The 14,159-nt window shown below is 41.2% G+C and overlaps 12 non-coding genes across 12 annotated transcripts; 6 read left to right on the top strand and 6 right to left on the bottom strand.

Moving 5' to 3' along the window:
* Window positions 1-885: 885 nt before the first annotated feature.
* Window positions 886-957, top strand: trnaw-cca (transfer RNA tryptophan (anticodon CCA)). The gene has a single exon. It is a non-coding gene; the product is annotated as a tRNA-Trp (tRNA).
* A 653-nt stretch (window positions 958-1,610) lies between these two features.
* Window positions 1,611-1,683, bottom strand: trnar-ucu (transfer RNA arginine (anticodon UCU)). Its single transcript has one exon. It is a non-coding gene; the product is annotated as a tRNA-Arg (tRNA).
* Window positions 1,684-3,784: 2,101 nt separating this feature from the next.
* Window positions 3,785-3,857, bottom strand: trnar-ccu (transfer RNA arginine (anticodon CCU)). The gene has a single exon. It is a non-coding gene; the product is annotated as a tRNA-Arg (tRNA).
* A 1,387-nt stretch (window positions 3,858-5,244) lies between these two features.
* On the top strand, window positions 5,245-5,316 carry trnaw-cca (transfer RNA tryptophan (anticodon CCA)). The gene has a single exon. It is a non-coding gene; the product is annotated as a tRNA-Trp (tRNA).
* Window positions 5,317-5,968: 652 nt separating this feature from the next.
* Window positions 5,969-6,041, bottom strand: trnar-ccu (transfer RNA arginine (anticodon CCU)). The gene has a single exon. It is a non-coding gene; the product is annotated as a tRNA-Arg (tRNA).
* A 1,386-nt stretch (window positions 6,042-7,427) lies between these two features.
* trnaw-cca (transfer RNA tryptophan (anticodon CCA)) lies at window positions 7,428-7,499 on the top strand. The gene has a single exon. It is a non-coding gene; the product is annotated as a tRNA-Trp (tRNA).
* Window positions 7,500-8,151: 652 nt separating this feature from the next.
* trnar-ccu (transfer RNA arginine (anticodon CCU)) lies at window positions 8,152-8,224 on the bottom strand. Its single transcript has one exon. It is a non-coding gene; the product is annotated as a tRNA-Arg (tRNA).
* Window positions 8,225-9,610: 1,386 nt separating this feature from the next.
* Window positions 9,611-9,682, top strand: trnaw-cca (transfer RNA tryptophan (anticodon CCA)). Its single transcript has one exon. It is a non-coding gene; the product is annotated as a tRNA-Trp (tRNA).
* Window positions 9,683-10,335: 653 nt separating this feature from the next.
* On the bottom strand, window positions 10,336-10,408 carry trnar-ccu (transfer RNA arginine (anticodon CCU)). Its single transcript has one exon. It is a non-coding gene; the product is annotated as a tRNA-Arg (tRNA).
* Window positions 10,409-11,794: 1,386 nt separating this feature from the next.
* On the top strand, window positions 11,795-11,866 carry trnaw-cca (transfer RNA tryptophan (anticodon CCA)). Its single transcript has one exon. It is a non-coding gene; the product is annotated as a tRNA-Trp (tRNA).
* A 654-nt stretch (window positions 11,867-12,520) lies between these two features.
* trnar-ccu (transfer RNA arginine (anticodon CCU)) lies at window positions 12,521-12,593 on the bottom strand. The gene has a single exon. It is a non-coding gene; the product is annotated as a tRNA-Arg (tRNA).
* Window positions 12,594-13,981: 1,388 nt separating this feature from the next.
* Window positions 13,982-14,053, top strand: trnaw-cca (transfer RNA tryptophan (anticodon CCA)). The gene has a single exon. It is a non-coding gene; the product is annotated as a tRNA-Trp (tRNA).
* Window positions 14,054-14,159: the final 106 nt, after the last annotated feature.

Here is a 14,159-nt window from a genome sequence, read left to right on the forward strand (position 1 = left end):
CAAACGACATCTAGCTGCACGCACAAAAGAGAAGGGTATGTTGTTATCTGCTGGACGCGGTCGACAAATACAGCTAAGGTAAAAAACTCTCACCATGCTACTACATACAGACCAGGGATGGGATGAATGTGTGTTCCAGAGTCCGTTTGAATGTAGTAGGAGTCTCTACATACCTTTAGGCTAATGTTCAAATGCATAAAAGTGAATCTGGACAATGGCCATGCTGTTAGTGTGGTATTGTTCACACAATCGCACACATCAGGGGTATGTTTTGATCCAATATTAGCTCATAGTTGGTAGCAACCAATAGTAGTCAATGGTTATCCAGCCAATGCCCTTGAACTGTCAAAAAGCTCCATATGGTGTAAATTTTCTTGCTGGTCTGATATGGAGCAAACATGAACACCACTTCTCTATTTGAACCCACTGTCTTGGCTCTTTGTCATCTTTCATCTCGTTGTCTTACTTAAAGAAGGCTGACATTTCAACTATAGCTTTTCTGTTGTGACTTTTTCCTTTCTTGAAAAGGAGACTGTTTTCTTGATGCTGACTTGTACCTTTTGAGAAAAACGACACAGTTCCTAGTTGAAAAGTTACAGTTAGACAATAGTAGAGACGATGAAGAAAAGGCCAAGAAAAACCACTGACATGAACTATAGACGAAAAGACCTAGTCACATAACAGCGATCAAAGAAACTACAGTGAATGAGAAAAAGGCATTACAAGTTAGGAAGTCAGTGGGATTCTGACCCTTAGAAAATAATTTGAAAAAAAACATAAACATGCCTGTTGTGTAGTGACCTTGAGAAATTTGGCCAGCACTGAAGAAAGAGCAAAAAAGGGTCAAAATCTTGCGAGTAGAATGTGTTTTCAGATATTGAAAAGGACTCTGTGGTGCAATGGTAGCGCGTCTGACTCCAGATCAGAAGGTTGTGTGTTCAATTCACAACAGGGTCATTGTTTAACACTTGTGCTATCTGATGCACTTTGATGTTGGGATTTGGGTCATCTAGACAGTGTGCTGAGCCTTTTTCTTCAATGATTTGTGATCTTCACTGGTTTCCATGGATTACAGGAAATCCCTTTCACCTTTATCCACCTTTGTCATGGTAGGGAAAACACGTCAATTTAAGGCCAAGGTCATAGGATAGCACAAGGGTGCATCTGTGCAGAGTGCAAGCTGCGACTCTTTGGATTGCTGACGTTGTAGCATGGCCTTAAGACAAAGTTAGGTGCTTGCCTGTTAGTGACTCCGTCTATTGTGCACTGTTACAAACTTTAACCACACAACTTGATAAAAAAAACAGTTGAGGAGATCCAAGTTTGTTCACTTGTAGATTGTATGTGGAACAGTTGGCTTCTGAGTAATGCACAGTTGTAAGTTGGGTTAGGCTGTTGACCAGGGATGTTTTCTGCTGAGTGTGGGAGAAAGCCAATAAATAGTTTGAGCAGCACTTTTGGATTAATTTGGAATCATTTTAATAAGGGAGAGGAGTTGGAGAATGCTGGAATTGACACACAAACAGGGTTGGTGAAGGAAGAAGCTCATGTGCAGAATTTCACTAAGAATCAATGACTTTCTTTATAATGAAGAGCTGCAAAATTTGAAGCACCTCAGAGGGGACTTGAACCCCCAATCCCTGGCTTAGAAGGCCAGTGCCTTATCCATTAGGCCACTGAGGCTTGACAACTATGTTCACACATGAAAGAATTGGTGTCATTTAACTCCGACAGGCCACTGACAACAATGACTAAATTCTGCTTCATGGTCACTTTTAAAACCATTGGTACTTTGTGTTTTGAAAAAGCCGCGACCAATAAGTCACTATCAAATCCCAGTCCTTGACTGGTCAATGTTCAACTTTGTAAGATTTGACGCTCATTCAATGGCCGTGCGTCTTGTGCGTGGAGCCCTAAAACGATTATAAAAAAACATGCTTCGCGATGCGTGTTGCAACAGTTTTCAACGACTTAGCCCAAAATGTGCATACAAGTGCGTTGGTACAGCCGTATCATTGGAAGTGGTCGTGTTCCACTTCTAGGTCTTACAGAACTTGAAAGAGGGATATACAGCATGCAGTTTTATCCACAACTAGCCCATAGGAGGGCTAACTCTACTTTTTGAACAAACTTTTCACAACGGCACCAAGGCATCCTTACAAATAAAGAGAAAACAATCAAGATACAAACGACATCTAGCTGCACGCACAAAAGAGAAGGGTATGTTGTTATCTGCTGGACGCGGTCGACAAATACAGCTAAGGTAAAAAACTCTCACCATGCTACTACATACAGACCAGGGATGGGATGAATGTGTGTTCCAGAGTCCGTTTGAATGTAGTAGGAGTCTCTACATACCTTTAGGCTAATGTTCAAATGCATAAAAGTGAATCTGGACAATGGCCATGCTGTTAGTGTGGTATTGTTCACACAATCGCACACATCAGGGGTATGTTTTGATCCAATATTAGCTCATAGTTGGTAGCAACCAATAGTAGTCAATGGTTATCCAGCCAATGCCCTTGAACTGTCAAAAAGCTCCATATGGTGTAAATTTTCTTGCTGGTCTGATATGGAGCAAACATGAACACCACTTCTCTATTTGAACCCACTGTCTTGGCTCTTTGTCATCTTTCATCTCGTTGTCTTACTTAAAGAAGGCTGACATTTCAACTATAGCTTTTCTGTTGTGACTTTTTCCTTTCTTGAAAAGGAGACTGTTTTCTTGATGCTGACTTGTACCTTTTGAGAAAAACGACACAGTTCCTAGTTGAAAAGTTACAGTTAGACAATAGTAGAGACGATGAAGAAAAGGCCAAGAAAAACCACTGACATGAACTATAGACGAAAAGACCTAGTCACATAACAGCGATCAAAGAAACTACAGTGAATGAGAAAAAGGCATTACAAGTTAGGAAGTCAGTGGGATTCTGACCCTTAGAAAATAATTTGAAAAAAAACATAAACATGCCTGTTGTGTAGTGACCTTGAGAAATTTGGCCAGCACTGAAGAAAGAGCAAAAAAGGGTCAAAATCTTGCCAGTAGAATGTGTTTACAGATATTGAAAAGGACTCTGTGGTGCATTAGTAGCGTGTCTGACTCCAGATCAGAAGGTTGTGTGTTCAAATCACATCAGGGTCATTGTTTAACACTTGTGCTATCTGATGCACTTTGACATTGGGAGTTGGGTCATCTTGACAGTGTGCTGAGCCTTTTTCTTCAATGATTTGTGATCTTCACTGGTTTCCATGGATTACAGGAAATCCCTTTCACCTTTATCCACCTTTGTCATGGTAGGGAAAACACGTCAATTTAAGGCCAAGGTCATAGGATAGCACAAGGGTGCATCTGTGCAGAGTGCAAGCTGCGACTCTTTGGATTGCTGATGTTGTTGCATGGCCTTAAGACAAAGTTAGGTGCTTGCCTATTAGTGACTCCGTCTATTGTGCACTGTTACAAACTTTAACCACACAACTTGAAAAAAAAACAGTTGAGGAGATCCAAGTTTGTTCACTTGTAGATTGTATGTGGAACAGTTGGCTTCTGAGTAATGCACAGTTGTAAGTTGGGTTAGGCTGTTGACCAGGGATGTTTTCTGCTGAGTGTGGGAGAATGCCAATAAATAGTTTGAGCAGCACTTTTGGAATCATTTTAATAAGGGAGAGGAGTTGGAGAATGCTGGAATTGACACACAAACAGGGTTGGTGAAGGAAGAAGCTCATGTGCAGAATTTCACTTAGAATCAATGACTTTCTTTATAATGAAGAGCTGCAACATTTGAAGCACCTCAGAGGGGACTTGAACCCCCAATCCCTGGCTTAGGAGGCCAGTGCCTTATCCATTAGGCCACTGAGGCTTGACAACTATGTTCACACATGAAAGAATTGGTGTCATTTAACTCCGACAAGCCACTGACAACAATGACTAAATTCTGCTTCATGGTCACTTTTAAAACCATTGGTACTTTGTGTTTTGAAAAAGCCGCGACCAATAAGTCACTATCAAATCCCAGTCCTTGACTGGTCATTGTTCAACTTTGTAAGATTTGACGCTCATTCAATGGCCGTGCGTCTTGTGCGTGGAGCCCTAAAACGATTATAAAAAAACATGCTTCGCGATGCGTGTTGCAACAGTTTTCAACGACTTAGCCCAAAATGTGCATACATGTGCGTTGGTACAGGCGTTTCATTGGAAGTGGTCGTGTTCCACTTCTAGGTCTTACAGAACTTGAAAGAGGGATGTACAGCATGCAGTTTTATCCACAACTAGCCCATAGGAGGGCTAACTCTACTTTTTGAACAAACTTTTCACAACGGCACCAAGGCATCCTTACAAATAAAGAGAAAACAATCAAGATACAAACGACATCTAGCCGCACGCACCAAAGGGAAGGGTATGTTGTTATCTGCTGGACGCTGTCGACGAATACAGCTGAGGTCAAAAACTCTCACCATGCTACTACATACACACCAGGCATGGGATGAATGTGTGTTCCAGAGTCCGTTTGAATGTAGTAGGAGTCTCTACATGCCTTTAGGCTAATGTTCAAATGCATAAAAGTGAATCTGGACAATGGCCATGCTGTTAGTGTGGTATTGTTCACACAATCGCACACATCAGGGGTATGTTTTGATCCAATATTAGCTCATAGTTGGTAGCAACCAATAGTAGTCAATGGTTATCCAGCCAATGCCCTTGAACTGTCAAAAAGCTCCATATGGTGTAAATTTTCTTGCTGTGCTGATATGGAGCAAACATGAACACCACTTCTCTATTTGAACCCACTGTCTTGGCTCTTTGTCATCTTTCATCTCGTAGTCTTACTTAAAGAAGGCTGACATTTCAACTATAGCTTTTCTGTTGTGACTTTTTCCTTTCTTGAAAAGGAGACTGTTTTCTTGATGCTGACTTGTACCTCTTGAGAAAAACGACACAGTTCCTAGTTGAAAAGTTACAGTTAGACAATAGTAGAGACGATGAAGAAAAGGCCAAGAAAAACCACTGACATGAACTATAGACGAAAAGACCTAGTCACATAACAGCGATCAAAGAAACTACAGTGAATGAGAAAAAGGCATTACAAGTTAGGAAGTCAGTGGGATTCTGACCCTTAGAAAATAATTTGAAAAAAAACATAAACATGCCTGTTGTGTAGTGACCTTGAGAAATTTGGCCAACACTGAAGAAAGAGCCAAAAAGGGTCAAAATCTTGCCAGTAGAATGTGTTTACAGATATTGAAAAGGACTCTGTGGCGCAATGGTAGCGTGTCTGACTCCAGATCAGAAGGTTGTGTGTTCAAATCACATCAGGGTCATTGTTTAACACTTGTGCTATCTGATGCACTTTGATGTTGGGATTTGGGTCATCTAGACAGTGTGCTGAGCCTTTTTCTTCAATGATTTGTGATCTTCACTGGTTTCCATGGATTACAGGAAATCCCTTTCACCTTTATCCACCTTTGTCATGGTAGGGAAAACACGTCAATTTAAGGCCAAGGTCATAGGATAGCACAAGGGTACATCTGTGCAGAGCGCAAGCTGCGACTCTTTGGATTGCTGACGTTGTAGCATGGCCTTAAGACAAAGTCAGTTGCTTGCCTATTATTGACTCGGTCTATTGTGCACTGTTACAAACTTTAACCACACAACTTGGAAAAAAAACAGTTGAGGAGATCCAAGTTTGTTCACTTGTAGATTGTATGTGGAACAGTTGGCTTCTGAGTAATGCACAGTTGTAAGTTGGGTTAGGCTGTTGACCAGGGATGTTTTCTGCTGAGTGTGGGAGAAAGCCAATAAATAGTTTGAGCAACACTTTTGTATTAATTTGGAATCATTTTAATAAGGGAGAAGAGTTGGAGAATGCTGGAATTGACACACAAACAGGGTTGGTGAAGGAAGAAGCTCATGTGCAGAATTTCACTTAGAATCAATGACTTTCTTTATAATGAAGAGCTGCAACATTTGAAGCACCTCAGAGGGGACTTGAACCCCCAATCCCTGGCTTAGGAGGCCAGTGCCTTATCCATTAGGCAACTGAGGCTTGACAACTATGTTCACACATGAAAGAATTGGTGTCATTTAACTCCGACAAGCCACTGACAACAATGACTAAATTCTGCTTCATGGTCACTTTTAAAACCATTGGTACTTTGTGTTTTGAAAAAGCCGCGACCAATAAGTCACTATCAAATCCCAGTCCTTGACTGGTCATTGTTCAACTTTGTAAGATTTGACGCTCATTCAATGGCCGTGCGTCTTGTGCGTGGAGCCCTAAAACGATTATAAAAAAACATGCTTCGCGATGCGTGTTGCAACAGTTTTCAACGACTTAGCCCAAAATGTGCATACATGTGCGTTGGTACAGGCGTTTCATTGGAAGTGGTCGTGTTCCACTTCTAGGTCTTACAGAACTTGAAAGAGGGATGTACAGCATGCAGTTTTATCCACAACTAGCCCATAGGAGGGCTAACTCTACTTTTTGAACAAACTTTTCACAACGGCACCAAGGCATCCTTACAAATAAAGAGAAAACAATCAAAATACAAACGACATCTAGCCGCACGCACTAAAGGGAAGGGTATGTTGTTATCTGCTGGACGCTGTCGTCGAATACAGCTGAGGTCAAAAACTCTCACCATGCTACTACATACACACCAGGCATGGGATGAATGTGTGTTCCAGAGTCCGTTTGAATGTAGTAGGAGTCTCTACATACCTTTAGGCTAATGTTCAAATGCATAAAAGTGAATCTGGACAATGGCCATGCTGTTAGTGTGGTATTGTTCACACAATCGCACACATCAGGGGTATGTTTTGATCCAATATTAGCTCATAGTTGGTAGCAACCAATAGTAGTCAATGGTTATCCAGCCAATGCCCTTGAACTGTCAAAAAGCTCCATATGGTGTAAATTTTCTTGCTGGTCTGATATGGAGCAAACATGAACACCACTTCTCTATTTGAACCCACTGTCTTGGCTCTTTGTCATCTTTCATCTCGTAGTCTTACTTAAAGAAGGCTGACATTTCAACTATAGCTTTTCTGTTGTGACTTATTCCTTTCTTGAAAAGGAGACTGTTTTCTTGATGCTGACTTGTACCTCTTGAGAAAAACGACACAGTTCCTAGTTGAAAAGTTACAGTTAGACAATAGTAGAGACGATGAAGAAAAGGCCAAGAAAAACCACTGACATGAACTATAGACGAAAAGACCTAGTCACATAACAGCGATCAAAGAAACTACAGTGAATGAGAAAAAGGCATTACAAGTTATGAAGTCAGTGGGATTCTGACCCTTAGAAAATAATTTGAAAAAAAACATAAACATGCCTGTTGTGTAGTGACCTTGAGAAATTTGGCCAGCACTGATAAAGAGCAAAAAAGGGTCAAAATCTTGCCAGTAGAATGTGTTTTCAGATATTGAAAATGACTCTGTGGCGCAATGGTAGCGCGTCTGACTCCAGATCAGAATGTTGTGTGTTCAAATCACATCAGGGTCATTGTTTAACACTTGTGCTATCTGATGCACTTTGATGTTGGGATTTGGGTCATCTAGACAGTGTGCTGAGCCTTTTTCTTCAATGATTTGTGATCTTCACTGGTTTCCATGGATTACAGGAAATCCCTTTCACCTTTATCCACCTTTGTCATGGTAGGGAAAACACGTCAATTTAAGGCCAAGGTCATAGGATAGCACAAGGGTACATCTGTGCAGAGCGCAAGCTGCGACTCTTTGGATTGCTGACGTTGTAGCATGGCCTTAAGACAAAGTCAGTTGCTTGCCTATTATTGACTCGGTCTATTGTGCACTGTTACAAACTTTAACCACACAACTTGGAAAAAAAACAGTTGAGGAGATCCAAGTTTGTTCACTTGTAGATTGTATGTGGAACAGTTGGCTTCTGAGTAATGCACAGTTGTAAGTTGGGTTAGGCTGTTGACCAGGGATGTTTTCTGCTGAGTGTGGGAGAAAGCCAATAAATAGTTTGAGCAGCACTTTTGGATTAATTTGGAATCATTTTAATAAGGGAGAAGAGTTGGAGAATGCTGGAATTGACACACAAACAGGGTTGGTGAAGGAAGAAGCTCATGTGCAGAATTTCACTATGAATCGATGACTTTCTTTATAATGAAGAGCTGCAACATTTGAAGCACCTCAGAGGGGACTTGAACCCCCAATCCCTGGCTTAGGAGGCCAGTGCCTTATCCATTAGGCCACTGAGGCTTGACAACTATGTTCACACATGAAAGAGTTGGTGTCATTTAACTCCGACAGGCCACTGACAACAATGACTAAATTCTGCTTCATGGTCACTTTTAAAACCATTGGTACTTTGTGTTTTGAAAAAGCCGCGACCAATAAGTCACTATCAAATCCCAGTCCTTGACTGGTCAATGTTCCACTTTGTAAGATTTGACGCTCATTCAATGGCCGTGCGTCTTGTGCGTGGAGCCCTAAAACGATTATAAAAAAACATGCTTCGCGATGCGTGTTGCAACAGTTTTCAACGACTTAGCCCAAAATGTGCATACAAGTGCGTTGGTACAGGCGTTTCATTGGAAGTGGTCGTGTTCCACTTCTAGGTCTTACAGAACTTGAAAGAGGGATGTACAGCATGCAGTTTTATCCACAACTAGCCCATAGGAGGGCTAACTCTACTTTTTGAACAAACTTTTCACAACGGCACCAAGGCATCCTTACAAATAAAGAGAAAACAATCAAGATACAAACGACATCCAGCCGCACGCACTAAAGGGAAGGGTATGTTGTATCTGCTGGACACTGTCGAAAAATACAGCTGAGGTCAAAAACTCTCACCATGCTACTACATACACACCAGGCATGGGATGAATGTGTGTTCCAGAGTCCGTTTGAATGTAGTAGGAGTCTCTACATTCCTTTAGGCTAATGTTCAAATGCATAAAAGTGAATCTGGACAATGGCCATGCTGTTAGTGTGGTATTGTTCACACAATCGCACACATCAGGGGTATGTTTTGATCCAATATTAGCTCATAGTTGGTAGCAACCAATAGTAGTCAATGGTTATCCAGCCAATGCCCTTGAACTGTCAAAAAGCTCCATATGGTGTAAATTTTCTTGCTGTTCTGATATGGAGCAAACATGAACACCACTTCTCTATTTGAACCCACTTTCTTGGCTCTTTGTCATCTTTCATCTCGTAGTCTTACTTAAAGAAGGCTGACATTTCAACTATAGCTTTTCTGTTGTGACTTTTTCCTTTCTCAAAAAGGAGACTGTTTTCTTGATGCTGACTTGTACCTCTTGAGAAAAACGACACAGTTCCTAGTTGAAAAGTTACAGTTAGACAATAGTAGAGACGATGAAGAAAAGGCCAAGAAAAACCACTGACATGAACTACAGACGAAAAGACCTAGTCACATAACAGCGATCAAAGAAACTACAGTGAATGAGAAAAAGGCATTACAAGTTAGGAAGTCAGTGGGATTCTGACCCTTAGAAAATAATTTGAAAAAAAACATAAACATGCCTGTTGTGTAGTGACTTTGAGAAATTTGGCCAGCACTGAGAGAGAGGAAAAAAAGGGTCAAAATCTTGCCAGTAGAATGTGTTTACAGATAATGAAAAGGACTCTGTGGCGCAATGGTAGCTCGTCTGACTCCAGATCAGAAGGTTGTGTGTTCAAATCACATCAGGGTCATTGTTTAACACTTGTGCTATCTGATGCACTTTGATGTTGGGATTTCGGTCATCTAGACAGTGTGCTGAGCCTTTTTCTTCAATGATTTGTGATCTTCACTGGTTTCCATGGATTACAGGAAATCCCTTTCACCTTTATCCACCTTTGTCATGGTAGGGAAAACACGTCAATTTAAGGCCAAGGTCATAGGATAGCACAAGGGTACATCTGTGCAGAGCGCAAGCTGCGACTCTTTGGATTGCTGACGTTGTAGCGTGGCCTTAAGACAAAGTTAGGTGCTTGCCTAATATTGACTCGGTCTATTGTGCACTGTTACAAACTTTAACCACACAACTTGAAAAAAAAAACAGTTGAGGAGATCCAAGTTTGTTCACTTGTAGATTGTATGTGGAACAGTTGGCTTCTGAGTAATGCACAGTTGTAAGTTGGGTTAGGCTGTTGACCAGGGATGTTTGCAGCTGAGTGTGGGAGAAAGCCAATAAATAGTTTGAGCAGCACTTTTGGATTAATTTGGAATCATTTTAATAAGGGAGAGGAGTTGGAGAATGCTGGAATTGACACACAAACAGGGTTGGTGAAGGAAGAAGCTCATGTGCAGAATTTCACTTAGAATCAATGACTTTCTTTATAATGAAGAGCTGCAACATTTGAAGCACCTCAGAGGGGACTTGAACCCCCAATCCCTGGCTTAGGAGGCCAGTGCCTTATCCATTAGGCCACTGAGGCTTGACAACTGTGTTCACACATGAAAGAGTTGGTGTCATTTAACTCCGACAGGCCACTGACAACAATGACTAAATTCCGCTTCATGGTCACTTTTAAAACCATTGGTACTTTGTGTTTTGAAAAAGCCGCGACCAATAAGTCACTATCAAATCCCAGTCCTTGACTGGTCAATGTTCCACTTTGTAAGATTTGACACTCATTCAATGGCCGTGCGTCTTGTGCGTGGAGCCCTAAAACGATTATAAAAAAACATGCTTCGCGATGCGTGTTGAAACAGTTTTCAACGACTTAGCCCAAAATGTGCATACAAGTGCGTTGGTACAGGCGTTTCATTGGAAGTGGTCGTGTTCCACTTCTAGGTCTTACAGAACTTGAAAGAGGGATGTACAGCATGCAGTTTTATCCACAACTAGCCCATAGGAGGGCTAACGCTACTTTTTGAACAAACTTTTCACAACGGCACCAAGGCATCCTTACAAATAAAGAGAAAACAATCAAGATACAAACGACATCCAGCCGCACGCACTAAAGGGAAGGGTATGTTGTATCTGCTGGTCACTGTGGACAAATACAGCTGAGGTCAAAAACTCTCACCATGCTACTACATACACACCAGGCATGGGATGAATGTGTGTTCCAGAGTCCGTTTGAATGTAGTAGGAGTCTCTACATGCCTTCAGGCTAATGTTCAAATGCATAAAAGTGAATCTGGACAATGGCCATGCTGTTAGTGTGGTATTGTTCACACAATCGCACACATCAGGGGTATGTTTTGATCCAATATTAGCTCATAGTTGGTAGCAACCAATAGTAGTCAATGGTTATCCAGCCAATGCCCTTGAACTGTCAAAAAGCTCCAGATGGTGTAAATTTTCTTGCTGTTCTGATATGGAGCAAACATGAACACCACTTCTCTATTTGAACCCACTTTCTTGGCTCTTTGTCATCTTTCATCTCGTAGTCTTACTTAAAGAAGGCTGACATTTCAACTATAGCTTTTCTGTTGTGACTTATTCCTTTCTTGAAAAGGAGACTGTTTTCTTGATGCTGACTTGTACCTCTTGAGAAAAACGACACAGTTCCTAGTTGAAAAGTTACAGTTAGACAATAGTAGAGACGATGAAGAAAAGGCCAAGGAAAACCACTGACATGAACTACAGACGAAAAGACCTAGTCACATAACAGCGATCAAAGAAACTACAGTGAATGAGAAAAAGGCATTACAAGTTATGAAGTCAGTGGGATTCTGACCCTTAGAAAATAATTTGAAAAAAAACATAAACATGCCTGTTGTGTAGTGACCATGAGAAATTTGGCCAGCACTGAAGAAAGAGCCAAAAAGGGTCAAAATCTTGCCAGTAGAATGTGTTTACAGATATTGAAAAGGACTCTGTGGCGCAATGGTAGCGCGTCTGACTCCAGATCAGAAGGTTGTGTGTTCAAATCACATCAGGGTCATTGTTTAACACTTGTGCTATCTGATGCACTTTGATGTTGGGATTTGGGTCATCTAGACAGTGTGCTGAGCCTTTTTCTTCAATGATTAGTGATCTTCACTGGTTTCCATGGATTACAGGAAATCCCTTTCACCTTTATCCACCTTTGTCATGGTAGGGAAAACACGTCAATTTAAGGCCAAGGTCATAGGATAGCACAAGGGTACATCTGTGCAGAGCGCAAGCTGCGACTCTTTGGATTGCTGACGTTGTAGCGTGGCCTTAAGACAAAGTTAGGTGCTTGCCTAATATTGACTCGGTCTATTGTGCACTGTTACAAACTTTAACCACACAACTTGAAAAAAAAAAACGGTTGAGGAGATCTAAGTTTGTTCACTTGTAGATTGTATGTGGAACAGTTGGCTTCTGAGTAATGCACAGTTGTAAGTTGGGTTAGGCTGTTGACCAGGGATGTTTTCTGCTGAGTGTGGGAGAAAGCCAATAAATAGTTTGAGCAGCACTTTTGTATTAATTTGGAATCATTTTAATAAGGGAGAGGAGTTGGAGAATGCTGGAATTGACACACAAACAGGGTTGGTGAAGGAAGAAGCTCATGTGCAGAATTTCACTTAGAATGAATGACTTTCTTTATAATGAAAAGCTGCAACATTTGAAGCACCTCAGAGGGGACTTGAACCCCCAATCCCTGGCTTAGGAGGCCAGTGCCTTATCCATTAGGCCACTGAGGCCTGAAAACTATGTTCACACATGAAAGAGTTGGTGTCATTTAACTCCGACAGGCCACTGACAACAATGACTAAATTCTGCTTCATGGTCACTTTTAAAACCATTGGTACTTTGTGTTTTGAAAAAGCCGCGACCAATAAGTCACTATCAAATCCCAGTCCTTGACTGGTCAATGTTCCACTTTGTAAGATTTGACGCTCATTCAATGGCCGTGCGTCTTGTGTGTGGAGCCCTAAAACGATTATAAAAAAACATGCTTCGCGATGCGTGTTGAAACAGTTTTCAACGACTTAGCCCAAAATGTGCATACAAGTGCGTTGGTACAGGCGTTTCATTGGAAGTGGTCGTGTTCCACTTCTAGGTCTTACAGAACTTGAAAGAGGGATGTACAGCATGCAGTTTTATCCACAACTAGCCCATAGGAGGGCTAACTCTACTTTTTGAACAAACTTTTCATAACGGCACCAAGGCATCCTTACAAATAAAGAGAAAACAATCAAGATACAAACGACATCCAGCCGCACGCACTAAAGGGAAGGGTATGTTGTATCTGCTGGACACTGTGGACAAATACAGCTGAGGTCAAAAACTCTCACCATGCTACTACATACACACCAGGCATGGGATGAATGTGTGTTCCAGAGTCCGTTTGAATGTAGTAGGAGTCTCTACATGCCTTTAGGCTAATGTTCAAATGCATAAAAGTGAATCTGCACAATGGCCATGCTGTTAGTGTGGTATTGTTCACACAATCGCACACATCAGGGGTATGTTTTGATCCAATATTAGCTCATAGTTGGTAGCAACCAATAGTAGTCAATGGTTATCCAGCCAATGCCCTTGAACTGTCAAAAAGCTCCATATGGTGTAAATTTTCTTGCTGTTCTGATATGGAGCAAACATGAACACCACTTCTCTATTTGAACCCACTTTCTTGGCTCTTTGTCATCTTTCATCTCGTAGTCTTACTTAAAGAAGGCTGACATTTCAACTATAGCTTTTCTGTTGTGACTTTTTCCTTTCTTGAAAAGGAGACTGTTTTCTTGATGCTGACTTGTACCTCTTGAAAAAAACGACACAGTTCCTAGTTGAAAAGTTACAGTTAGACAATAGTAGAGACGATGAAGAAAAGGCCAAGGAAAACCACTGACATGAACTACAGACGAAAAGACCTAGTCACATAACAGCGATCAAAGAAACTACAGTGAATAAGAAAAAGGCATTACAAGTTATGAAGTCAGTTGGATTCTGACCCTTAGAAAATAATTTTTGAAAAAAAACATAAACATGCCTGTTGTGTAGTGACCATGAGAAATTTGGCCAGCACTGAAGAAAGAGCCAAAAAGGGTCAAAATCTTGCCAGTAGAATGTGTTTACAGATATTGAAAAGGACTCTGTGGCGCAATGGTAGCGCATCTGACTCCAGATCAGAAGGTTGTGTGTTCAAATCACATCAGGGTCATTGTTTAACACTTGTGCTATCTGATGCACTTTGATGTTGGGATTTCGGTCATCTAGACAGTGTGCTGAGCCTTTTTCTTCAATGATTTGTGATCTTCACTGGTTTC

The sequence above is a fragment of the Oryzias latipes genome, chromosome 23 (assembly GCF_053564925.1).
Source record: "Oryzias latipes strain Hd-rR chromosome 23, Olatipes_Hd-rR_3.1".
Lineage (NCBI taxonomy): Eukaryota > Metazoa > Chordata > Actinopteri > Beloniformes > Adrianichthyidae > Oryzias > Oryzias latipes.